At 41.7% G+C, this 13,582-nt stretch overlaps 1 non-coding gene across 1 annotated transcript; it reads left to right on the plus strand.

Moving 5' to 3' along the window:
* Nucleotides 1-10,307: 10,307 nt before the first annotated feature.
* Nucleotides 10,308-10,411, plus strand: LOC116646775. Its single transcript, XR_004302216.1, has one exon. It is a non-coding gene; the product is annotated as a U6 spliceosomal RNA (small nuclear RNA).
* The last annotated feature ends 3,171 nt before the right edge of the window (nucleotides 10,412-13,582 follow it).

Consider the following 13,582-nt stretch of genomic DNA (forward strand, 5'->3'; position numbering starts at 1 on the left):
TCCAATCTGGGTTCTACTAATTCCCCAGAAAGGGGAAAGGGCTGTTGGCAGACATCTGTGGCATCTGTCACAATAGAGGATCCGTGCTTTCTTCCTCTGGGAAAGTTTAGGATTATCAGTTCTCTCTGGTGTTTGGGGTGGAAGTAGAGAACTCGGGAGTCCCATATTTTTTAATTCTGCCTTGGTTATAACATTCGGCTGAAGCAGAAGCATTTAATGAGAAACCCCCCAAAAATCGGAATCTTCTAAAACAGGTGCTTTTAAAAAGAACAACTCTGAGCTGGACAGTAGATATTTTTTAGATAGATAAGGAGATGTTCCACTGGACAAGCCTGTTAAATCTACACAAATTGTGTATCCCTTCAGCATAAAGTTAAGCCCTGGCTAAGTCTTTGAGATAAGAAGCATAAGGGGCTTTCTTGGAATACTGATAGTGTTGTGCTAATGTTTTCTTGTAACCTTGGGACCGGAGTATGTTTGCCACGAGACAGTCCAAGTTTTGACTATTTGGTATAGACAACTGTGTTTGCTCACTTTAAGTTCTAAACTACATTTCTTATTGGAGGCTGACTTCACTCACAACCGTGGTGATTCAGTCTGATTAATTCAGCCTCTGGAAATTGGCTGGGTGGGTCCTCTTAAAGTTAGAACCATAGCTCAAGGCACAGCCTTTTATGAATACGTACTTATAACTTGAACAGGTTAACTTTGGAAACACAATTCAGATTTGTTATGTGAAGTTTCATAAGGATGTACTTTGCCATAGGTCTTTGAAACTCATTTTCTGAGGTGTTCCAATGGGCCTCTTTGATATGGAAACTCATGTCTCTGGTTTTGGGAAATTTCTGTGTATTAGTTTTTGAAGTGTGAGAACCCTGGGTTATTTATCCATTTACCCATTAATCACTGTAGAAGGTCCAACATCTAACTAAGAGTTAAGCTTTCAGTTAATTTAACAATATGTTACCAGGGCCCCTGGCTGGCCCAGTGGGTGGAGCGTGTTGACTCTTGATCTTGGGGTTGTGGGTTTGAGCCCCACATTGGGTGTAGAGATTACTTAAAAATAAAATCTTAAAAAAAATAGAAATACATTTCTGTTCTTTTATTCTGTGCTTTCTGTTAATTAGATATTGTGCCTCCTAGAATGATTCTCTACTTTTCTTACATTTTTCCCTGTATTTTCCATGTCTCTATCCCCTTAGCCCAATAGGTCCTTAATTTCATCTTTCACTCCACCTGCTGAACTTGTAAAAAAATTTCATTTAGGCTGTTTTTGGCCTCTGATGATTATTCTCAATTCATGATGCAGAATTTTCTCTTCTATCTCTGATGGTATCCAACAACAGGTGTACGTGGTGTGTGTGTGTGTGAGTGTGTGTGTAATTCTTTACTTGAATGGTCTGCTTTGTGTGCTCACTTGTTTTGGTTTCTCCCACGATGGTAATGCTTGTCTACGTTTGCACTGAAGAGCAGGTGCTAAGAAGCGAGCCAGCAGTGTGTGTGAGGGGGGCTTGGGGCTGGTGGCCCTGCTGGAGTATGCTGGGCAGGGAGCCAGCACTCTCACACCACATGTCAGCTCCCAGAGGCCTCTCCTCCGAAGAAGGGTCCTGGGAGGGGTGGCACCAGGCAGGGAGAGCCTGCCTGCCCGAATTCTAGAAGCAAGAGAGGGCGAATGTGCTGGACAGACACGCCATCTGGTTACTCCTTCCAGGAAGAGCTTGCCGCCCCCAGCTGTCAGCTCCTTGAGGGTCTGCCTCGGAGGCAGGGCCCCTTCCCCGGCACCTGCTATCTGTGCCTGGGGCTGAACCTGAGCAGCAGAGCCAGGCCTGCTCACTGGGCCAAGAGCGCCCCGTGTCCCTTGGGGTACCCGCTAATGCTGAGTTCTCTTCAGCAAACCTCAGCAGCAGCTGTACCAGACACTGCGGACGCCACATCTCCTTGGAGCTCGTGCTCGCAGACCCACGACCCTTACGGCAAGTGTCGTGCAACGAGAGCTTGTGTCGGGGGGCGAGGACGTGCTGGAGCAGCCCCCAGCCCCAGAGTGGGCAGGAGTGGTGGTAGTTAGCCATCCTTGGACTCGCCAGGCAGTGAGCTGGGAGGTCCCCAGCAGGACGGAGCCCCAGCTGCCCACAGCAGACGCTTGCATGGATGTCGTTCCCTGGAACTGTGTCAGCGCCTTGGCCTCCCCTGCAGGCGCCTCCTGGGACTGCCTCCCAGATGAACTTGTCCCTTTATCCTCATTTTAGGGCCTGCGTCTGAGACACGGCCAGTCAGCCCCAGGCTAGACACGTGCATGCATCCTGCTGATCAGAGCGGCCGCGAGCGCTAGCTGTGGGCTCCATTCTGGCTGGCCATTGTAGGTGGGATGAGCATCCTGTCACCTCTGCCCCCGTGGGGTCCCCACACAGCACCGAGAACCAGGTGCGTCCACCTCGTTTCAGAGGGGAAACTGAGGCTCAAAATGTTGCCTCAGGCTACACGGCTAAGAGACTGGGAGGCTGTTATTGGAATTCTCTCTTCCTGACTCCAAAGTCCTGTGTCCTCCACGTGGGAGAGTCTGCTCGGCCTGCACAGAAACCCAGATGAAAAGTCATTCAGAAACAAGGCCCCAGGAATCTCAGTAATGTTCCCAAGACTATAAACACCTATTCTGCAACAAATAAATTAGTTTCCCTCACTTTGTGGCTTCTAGAAAGCCATTTTTGATACACAGAAGGGAAAAAACAAATGCCATAATTTGAAGGGGAAAACAATCCCGAATTTAGAAGTAGAATTTGTGAGTGGGACATAAAGCGTGTTGCCAAGTGGAACAAATGAAAGTCATGTTGGGTTAGAAGTCAAGGCAGATTCAAAGGCCCTTTGGGAAATTATTGGTTTCCTGAGATTTTATCTTTCAGGGCAATGTCTAGTCCACTCTGGATTAGCTGCGTGATAGACAGAAAGGTGCAGCAAGGGCAGTCCCGGGTATCACGAGTGGGTGTGGGTGACACCCCGGCTGCTAGTGTGTCTGTCTCTGTCTTATCTTCTGTGAGTAGGTTCTGTGGGGCTTTACGGGACATGCAGCTCTGAGACACAACACTGCAGATGCTAAGACTCTTCAGCTCTGGGTGACTTTCAGCTAAGACTTGGGGAGAGAAACACGGGGGACCCGATCAGGTCACCCTGGTGTGCATGTGCACGAACGAGGCTCTGCATTCAGATCTTCCTGGTGCAGAATCTCTTCCCAAAATATTTTTTGTAAAGCTCTTTCCAAATATCAAAACAAGCCATTCATCTTTGAGGCAGAAGTGTGCATGGAATTTGGTTTCAGTGAAATTAGCCGAGAAGTGGCCATGTGACTGTTTCTGAAACAACAAAGAAGAGGAAAGACAGACGGCCGGGAAGCTCTTCAGATGTGAAACGGATTGTTTTCTTTCTCTTTTAACCAGACTCTGATCCTGAAAAATAAACTTTCAGATATAAACATTCCCGAAATCAGAAAACTGGACTTACTAGCTGTTGAAAAGTGGGTGAAAGCCCAATTTTACCCACTCTTGTTTGACTACAGATGGGGTGGAGGGCAGGAGACCATCTGGTTCCCAACTTCTGGCTGCCGCGGGCGCCAAGGCAGTGAAGCCCCTGAGACAAAGTGGGCAGGGAGCCACAAGGCTACCCACACAGCTGCCCACAGCACCCTAGCCACGTTATTAGTGGCAGGTTATTTTGGAGTTATTTTTTTATCCATTTAAAATATTCATCGAAGAGCCTATTGAGTGTCACGCTTCTGAGGGAAGGCATTGCATGCAAAAAAAATGCTCCAGGGTTAAGTTTATCCTTGGCATGAAAGCCAGCATCACCAATGAAGCACAAAGGGTGGTGCTCTAAAAGCTTATCACAACCTGGCGCTGAAACGACAAAGCCGAGAATGACGGTCCACGCTGGCTTCCAGGTATTGGGAGCGCATGCTAGTTTCCCGCATCATCTTGGGATACCGGCCTGGCTGCAGTAGCAGCTCCATCAAGGGGGGATCCCAGCGCCCCACAACCCAATTTAAAATAACCAAGTCCAGATGCTGGTGCCAAAAAAGAGGTTTGCACCATTCACCACCGTGACCTGGATCGTATTTCAAAAGTGTCAAATCAAAGCTGTCCCACCAAAGCCTGATTTCTTAATGAATTCCTTATGTGTTCATCTCTTGAATACAGAAAGTGGGGTATCCACTGGGGAGTAAAAGATTTACAAAAACAAAACCCGCGGGTGTGATGTCTTGTGAAACACACCCCGTGCAGTGGACATCTCACCGTGGAATTGCTTACTGCTTCATTAGGATGCTTTCATTTAAAAAGCCACATCTGAGAGGCATCATAATATTTACGGAGAAGAGGGAGCATGCACTGAAGGAAATCTTATAGAAATCTCAATATGTAGAGGCTTTAAAAAATGCTGAGGTTCTGTCATGTTAATACAGGGCTGTTAAGAGCAAAATTTAAAGAATCTTGTCATTTCTATATGTTAAATGCTGGCCTCTTTCCTGAAGAAAGATTCCGGCTAAGGGGTTGTCTTTGAGTCCTGACTTATTACACTAAGTATGTCTGGGTACTGAATAAAACAAGTTTTTTGCTTTTTCGAAAAGAGAAAAGAGGTATGAGACTCAAGGTGATTAGATAAATACCTATATACGAACAGAGAGATGGATGAACCGAAGGGCAGATGAACAAAGATATGAGCAGACAGTAGTGTCATCAGCTTTTGGAGAATAACACTCTCCTACCTTCAGACTACCACTTCAATGTGGTTTTTGCTCAGAAAGGTGCAGCCTACAAACTCCGAGAAGGATTCTTGAGTATTCTTGTCCAAGAACTCAGGGAAATGGCACTCTGTCTTACAAAAGCCTTCGGGACACTGAAGTTAGCCCATGAAAACTCCACTCATCGTTCATTCAACAAGTAATGAGTGACCAGAGTGCACCCTCTGTGCCAGGGCCCAGTGGCTCTTGCAGCCATGGATCCCAAGTGGTTCATTTCACTTTCCATTTGCAAAATCTTCAATGGTACTTCCAGCTTCCGAACAAGAAAGCATAAATTCATGTATCCACCCCCTCTCTCCCAAACACAAATTAAATAGCCTGGAAATAATCCGACAGAAAATGGCAAAGGGACTCTGAGAGCAGAAAAGAAGATGGGGGACTGGTTGGGGACCTCAGGTCTTCAGGTGTGGTGATATACTGAGGTCTTTGATCTCTCATACACCCCACATGGGTACCAAAGAGGCCTGAAGCCTGGAACTGCCAATGGGCAGAGACAAATAAACACACAAGAAAGGCCTGGCAGAAGAACTGGGAAAGGAGGAGCCCAATAGAGCCCAAACGGGGGCTGCTAACCAATCCTTCACAAGGGGACAGAGCAGGGAGCCCGATTTGCCTTCAAAGCCCCGCAGGGCTGACCCAACTCCCACTCTGCACTTGGTAACTGCCTGGTGGGCTGATCCTCCAAGGGGGCTGCCTGGCACAGCCCAGCAACTCTGTGCTCTGCATCCAGTGGCAGGAGAAGACCCAGGCTCAGTGGCTCAAGCCCCTCCCACGTCCCAGGGCAGAAGGTGGCCCTAGCAACACAGATAACCCAGGGAAGCAACTTCCACCCTTTCAGGCAGCAACAGGGGGTACTGAGCGAGAGCCCAGAAGTGCCGGAAGAATGAGGCCAGCCGGTGGCACCGTAAGGGCTCTAAAAACTAACCCCCCCACAAAAGCAGGTCAGAACCTAGACAGTAAATGTAAAAGGGGACACTTGCCTGCTAAAATGGAAGATTTAAGTAGCATTAAGAGTCCCTTAACACAAGAACCAAAATGTCCAGATATAATAAAAATTTACTCATCATACCAACAATCAGGAAAACTACACTTTGAGAAAGAAAAATCACCGGATGCCAATACTGGAGCGAAAGGATGTTGAAATTATTTGACAAGGATTTTAAAACAGTGTAATTAAGAACGTTTCAATAGACAATTACAAATTCTCTTGAGAAAAATGAAAAAATTTAAAAATCTCTGCAAAGAAACAGAAGTTATAAAAACTCACTGAATGAACTCAATAGTAGAATGGAGATGACCTTGGAGAGAATCCATGAACTTGAAGACAGATCAATGGAATTTATTCAGTCTGAACAAAACAGAGAAAATAGACTGAAAAAAATGAATGGAGTCTCAGGGATCTGTGAAACAGATGTCTAAGTATCCAAAATATCCAACATTTATCACCCGAGTTCCAGAAAAAGAGAAAGAGGGTGTAGCTGAAAAACAGTCAAAGAAACAATAGTTGACAACTTCCCAAATTTGGCAAGAGATATAAAACTACAGATTCAAGAAGCTGGGGGAAATCCAAACAGGATAAACAGAAAGAAATCCGAACAAAGACACATCATTATTAAACTTCCAAAAAACTAAAGACAAAAAAAAAAAATCTTAAAAACCAGAGAGAGATGATGTATTACCTGTACTGGAAGACCAAATTAATAACACCAGATTTCTCTTCTGAAACCATCAAGGCCAGAAGTCAGTGATACATTTTTCTAGAAATAAAGAAAAGATCTGTCAACCATGAATCCTATATCTGGCAAAACTATCCTTCAAAAATAAAGGGGAATTAGACTTCTCAGATGAAGGAAAATTAAAAGAATTTGGTGCTGGCAGTCCTACCTTTAAAGCCTGGTAAAGGAAACCCCCCAAACATTAAAAAAAATGTAGACTGAATTGCGCCCCCCACCCTGCCATTCATATGTTGAAACCCAACTCCCAATGTGACTGTATTTGAAGACCTTTAAGGAGGTAACTAAGGTTAAGCAAGGTTCTAAGGGGGGGTCCCAATCTGATAGGACCAGTGGTCTTTACAAGAAGAGGAAGAGACCCCAGGGGTGTATGCACATAGAAGCGATGTGAGGACATAGGAAGGGGCAGCCTACAAGCCAAGGAGAGAGGCCTCAGGAGAAACACCTGCCAACACCTCACCATGGACTTGCAGCCTCCAGAATTGTGAGGGATGCACTTGGGCTGTTTGAGCCCCCAGGCTGTAGGATGTGTCATGGTAGCCTGAGCAGACTAAAGCAGAAAATGACAACAGACAGATGGTGGGACCTTCAGAGAGGAAGACAAGGACAGTGGAAGGAGAAGATACAGAGGCAAACATAACAGACTGCTCTTCCCCTCTTGAGTTTCTTTAATTATACTTTATGTTTGAAGCCAAAATCATAATACCATTTGATGTGGTGCTCAATGCATGCAGTGGAAACACTTAAGATAATTATATTTAAAAAGTGGGGAGGGTTGGGGCACCTGGGTGGCTCAGTGGGTTAAGCATCTGCCTTCAGCTCAGGTCATGGTCCTAGGGTCCTGGGATCGAGCCCCACGTCGGGCTCCCAGCTCAGCAGGGAGCCTGCTTCTCCCTCTCCCTCTGCCTGCCTTTCCCCCTGCTTGTGCTCTCTCTCTGTCAAATAAAGAAAATCTTAAAAAGAAAAAAAAAAAGAAGTGGGGAGGGTCAAAGATCTAAATGGAGGTAAGTCTTCTACACTCAGAGGGTAAAACACTGAGAGAACACAGGTTGTGGTATATCATACAGGTGTCAGGTCACAGCTAGGGCAACTGGCAGTAAAGTTATGCAAAGTGGCATGTAAAAAAATACTATAAATAAAGAAGAATCTAATGTTATAAAATTATATAAATAATTATATAAATAAAATTATATAAATAAAATTATATAAATAAAAAATACTATAAATAAAGAAGAATAATGTTCAAGTAACTCACAAGAAAGCAAGCAAAAAACCCCCCAAAAACAACCAAATAAACAAAGAAAAAAAAACAGAGGAATGAAAAAAGGGGACAAATATAAAACAAAATATTAAAATGGCAGACTTAAGCTCTAACATATGAATGACTATTTTAAATATTAGTAGTATAAATATACCAATTAAAACACAGAGATCAGTTATTCTTCAGTAAAGTTGGAAAAAATTAAGAGTGAAAAAAGGTAGAGACAGAGTGGGTAACACACATGACTCAATCACTTACAGTCTATGAGAAAAATGACTTCAAAACAACACTCTATTATAGATATGTAGGAAAGATAAAGATGGGAAGGCTGCATCATGCAAATATGAATTAGAAAAAAAGCAAGAGTGATGATAATAACAAAAAAGGGCATCACAGAACGATAAAGACTCGGTCAACCCACCAAGATCCAGCAATCCTAAGTTTGTGTGTAGCACACCGCAAGGTTTCAAAACACACGCAAAAACTGGCGGAGAAGAAAAGAGAAACAGATAAATTCACAGTTGTGGCTGGGGATTTCAAAACCCAGCTTACAACGTTTGCTAACCAACAAGGCTCCGGAGGAACAAACACCATGGCCCACTGGATTTGCCTGACATTACTGAACACTCTACCCAACAACAGCAGGATACACATCCTATGCAAGTCGCACGGGACACTCACCGGGAAGAAAGGCCAGATCCTCGGTCATACAGCAAACCTTCCCCAACCTAAAGAATTGTAATGATACAGAGTATGCTTTCTAACCACAATGCAATCAAATTAGAAATCAGTAAGTTGGCTAACTGAATATAATAAAAATTTTTTAAAAAAATCAGTAAGTGAAAGGCAATAGAACAATCTCCAAATTCTTGGAAATTCAACAACACACTTCTAAATAATCCCTGGGGCAAAGCGGAAGTCTCAAAGGCAACTTAAAAATAAAAATGAATGAAGGTGAATGAAAATTGAAATGAAATTGAAAATACAACATATCAAAGTTTGTGGGGTTCAGCTAATAACAGTGTTTACATTAGAAAAGAGAAAATATATCAATCAATAATCTAAATTCCAACCTCAAGAGGCTGGAAAAAGAAGAGAAAGGAAAAATACAGCAACAAAAAAAGCAAGCAGAAAGAATGAAATTTAAAAAAAGGGCAGAAATCGCTGAAAATAAAAACATGAAAATGAGAGGATTAGTGAAGCAAAAATTTGTCAAAACAATCAATAAAATTGACAAACCCTTAGCTCAACTGACAAGGATAAAAAGAGAGAAGAGACAAATGACCAGTGTCAAAATGAAAGAAGGGCACCACAAAGGATCCTGCAGACATTATAAATCATAAATTTGTCACACATGTCAAAAATTTGACAACTTAGAAGAAATGGGCTAATTCCTTGAAAACCACAAACTACCAAAACCCAGCAAGATAAAACAGATACATGAATAGTCCTATAACCTCTAAAAAATAGGATCTGTAATTTAAAAGTTCCTGAAAAAAGGAACTTCCAGGTTCCAGATGTTTTCAAATACAGAATTTCTCCAGCATTTAAAGAATTAACACCAATTTTACAAAATGTCTGCCAATGAAGAGAAGAGGAGGGAACACTTCCCAACTCATTTTATGAGGTCACTATTACCTTGATACCAACGTATAACAAAGAGGACATACAAATAAAGCTATACATCAACATCTCTCATGAATTTAGATGTATAAATTCTCAACAAAACAGTAGCAAAATGAATCCAGTGACGTATTAAAACAAACGTACGTCATGACCACGTGGGGTTTGTCCCAGGGATGCAAGGCTAGTTCAACATTCAAAAATCAACCAGTGTAATCCATCATATCAGCAGGCCAAATCACTTGCATGTCTACTTCTGTCTTGATGTCTGCTTCCCAGAGGATCCAAACTTCATTCATATGCAACAATCCCGCAGCAACTTAAGTTGAGAAATGTAACAGAGAGATTTTGGATGGATTATCTTTACGATTCATTACCCGGTAAGGATGCCCAGGGCCGCTGCCGCCATTTAACATTGTTCTGGGGATCCTGGGCAATGCTGTAACAAAAGAAAAGGAAATAACAAGTGTAATGAACATCTGCCTAGAAAAAAAACAAAAGAACCACCCAACTGCAGTTGACCCTTGAACATGAGGGTCAGGAACACTGACACCTATGCTGCAGAAAATCCCCATGTAACTTTTGACTCCCCCAAAACTTAACTACTAATAGCCTACCGTTGACCAGAAGCCTTACTGATAACACAGTCAATTAACACATATTTTGTATATTATGTATATTATGTACTGTATTTTGACTATAAAGTAAGCTAGAGAAAAGAAAATGTTATTAAGAAAATCATAAGAAAAATACATTTATAGTAGTGTGCTGTATTTACTGGAAAAAATCTACATATAAGTGGGCCAGCACTGTTCAAACCCATGTTGTTTAAAGGTCAACTGTATTAGAACACGTACAGAAGTTCAGCAAGTTTTCCAGATCAATTTACAAAATTAATGGTCTTGTGCTCGCTTCGGCAGCACATATACTAAAATTAGAACAATACAGAGGTTAGCACGGCCCCCTTGCACGGATGACACTCAAATTAGTGAATTGTTCCATGTTTTTATTAAGGAAGGTGCTTGTGATGAGCACAGTATGTTGTATGTTAAGTGTTGAACCACTAAATTCTACACCTGAAACTAGTATTACAGTGTATGTTAACTAACTGGAATTTAAATAAAAACTAGGGGGGGGAGAAAAAGGAAAAAAACCTGATGGTCTTTCTCTATGCCAGCAATAAGTGTACTAAATATAATAAAAGTAAGATACAAATTACGATGACTAAAAGTATAAAGTATCTAGAAATTATCCAAGAATCCAAAATCCTTTTATGGGGAAACAAAAACTCTAATAAAGGAGATTGAAGATCTGAATAAATACAAAGACATCCCATGCTCTTAGAGAGGCACATTTCATATTATAAGATGTTGATTCTTCATAATTTAATCTATGAATGAAATGCAGTATCAGTCAAAATTCCAGCTGGTATTTTTCAAAGGAACTCAACAAAATTATTTAAAAATACATATAAAGACATAAAAATCTATGAGTATCGAAGTAAATTTTAGAGAAAACAAAGGGTGGGTGTGTTCTGCCAGATACTGAGACATGCTAAAGGGCCATATTTTATTTTAATTTATTTTTTATTTTTTAAAGATTTTATTTATTTGAGAAAGAGAGTGAGAGAGTGGGGGGGCGGCAGAGGGACAAGCAGACTCCCCGCTGAGCAAGGAGCCCAGAGTGGGACTTGATCCCAGGACCCTGAGATCATGACCTGAGCTGAAGGCAGACACTTAACCGACTGAGCCACCCAGGCACCCAAGGGCCATATTTTAATAAAGACATACTGAAATTGACAGAAGAACAGATGAATAGACCAAGGGAAAATGACGATTTGAAGGTGACCCACATGTTTGTATGAGACTCAGCATAAGATAGAGTATAAAAATAAATTAATGGGGAAACAACAGACTGTTTAGAGAATGACTTGGGAATACAGAATATAGAAGAAAAATAAAATTGGGCCCCTACCTAATCCCAGACCTAGAGGCATAGATAAAGTCCTGAATGTGAAAGATAGGAGTCTGGAAATCAATAGAGAGCAAAGAATGCTAAAAAGTCCTCAAACAAAAGCATAAACTGTAAGGAAAAAAAATCAATGGCTCTCATTACATCACAATTCAGGCTTCTGCTCAATGAGAGAGTTAAGACACAGATGGCAGGTCTTTAACAACACAGCTTCATGAAACTATATAGGGTTGGGTGCCTGGGTGGCTCAGTTGGTTAAGCGACTGCCTTTGGCTCAGATCATGCTCCTGGAGTCCCAGGATCGAGTCCCGCATTGGGCTCCCTGCTCAGCGGGGAGTCTGCTTCTCCCTCTGACCCTCCCCCCTCTCATGTGCTCTCTCTCTCTCATTCTCTCTCTCAAATAAATAAATAAAATCTTAAAAAAAAAAAAAAAAACTATACAGAGTTATTGCCTAGCATAAACCGGGAGCTAATAGAAAAATACACCAGGGAAGGGGGTAATTCAAATAGAAAAATGGGGAAAGGATATGTACAAAACATGTTCAAAATAGGAGATCCTAATTATGACTTCAGGTTGATAAATGAGGAAATGGGGGCATAAAATTATTTAGACAAATGTTTTATTCTCCAGAAGGAACAAAGGGGAAATGTTTTAAGGGGTTACCTCCTGATAGCGCGGCTGAGTGTGGGAACTGTTGGGGTGGAAATCCTTCAATACAATTTGATTTTTTTAACCATGTGCATGTTTTACTTTGCTGACATTTTTAAATTTAATTTTTTTTTTTTTTTAAGTAGGCTCCACGGCCAGCATGGAGCCCAATGCAGGGCTCGAACTCATGACCCTGAGATCAGGCCTGAGCTGAGATCAAGAGTTGGATGCTTAACCGACTGAGCCACCTAGGTGTCCCAACATTTTTAAATTTTAAAAGAAAAGAAACTAACAGCAAATAGCCTTATCCACATCTTTCAGAAAGTTAAATATCTCACTCAAGAGTCACCCAGACTGAAAACGTTGCATAAGAATGAAAATTTAAAAATATTCCCAAAATGATGGCAACATATTCTTCTTCTCAGGATTATATATAATCAACAAACAGAAGTAGCACAATGAAAACGTGACTTTGCATAAGAAGCTGTGATTTGGTGTTTTCTTCACTTAGCAGAATGTCTTTGTTTTTGGGATTCATCTATATTGTAACACGTGTTAGAAGTTTATTTCTAATTTTTAATTGCTGAATTGTATTCCACTGTATGGATATACCACTTTTTGTTTGTTGGTTCATCAGTTGGCAGACATTTGGGTGGATTCGTTTGGGTCTGTTATGAATAACACTGCTGTGAACGTTCACGTACAAGCGTTTGCGTGAGCTTGTGTTTTCATTTCTCTTGTGAGTGACACTGCTGGCTCATTTGGGAAAGTTATGCTAACTTCTTAAAATACTGCCAAACCGTTTTTCCAAAGTAGTTGCACCATTTTACCTTTTCACCAGCAGTGTATGAGGTTTTCATTTTTTCTCTATCTTGCCAATGGCTGGTATGATCTTTTTTATTATACTCATTCTAGTGGGTGTGAGGTGGTATCTTGGTAGTTTCAATTTGCATTTTTCTAATGATTAATGATGTTGAATAGGTTTTCATGAGCTTTTTAGACACTAACTGGCTCTTGGTGAAATGTTTTCCACCATTTTAAAATGAGGATTTTTGATTTCTTATAATTTCTTCATATACATGGATACACATCCTTGATTATATGTTTTGCAAATAGTTTCTCACAGTCTGTGGCTTGTCTTCATTTCCTTCATTCTGTCCTTTTGAGAGCAAATTTAAAACATTTTAAAACTTTTTTTTTTTGATATAGAGAGAGAGCCGGGTGGGGTGCAGAGGGAGAGGGAGAGATAAAGAGAATTTTAAGTAGGCTCCAGTCCCAGCACGGGGTTCGATCTCACCCTTAGATCACAACCTGAGTTGAAATCAAGAGCCAGATGCTTAACCAACTGAGCCACCCAGGCACCCCAATTACGTTTGTTTTTGTTTGTTTTTTCAGTAGGCTTCATGCTAGTGCGGGGCTCAAGCTCACAACCCTGAGATCAAGAGTTGGACACTTAACCAACTGAGCCACCCAGGAACCCCTGCAAATTTAAAAAATTTTAATGAAGCTTATCAATGTTTTTCTTTGGCCCATGCTTTTGGTGTTCTACATAAGAAATC

Source organism: Phoca vitulina, unplaced genomic scaffold (genome assembly GCF_004348235.1).
Source record: "Phoca vitulina isolate PV1807 unplaced genomic scaffold, GSC_HSeal_1.0 scaffold37, whole genome shotgun sequence".
NCBI lineage: Eukaryota > Metazoa > Chordata > Mammalia > Carnivora > Phocidae > Phoca > Phoca vitulina.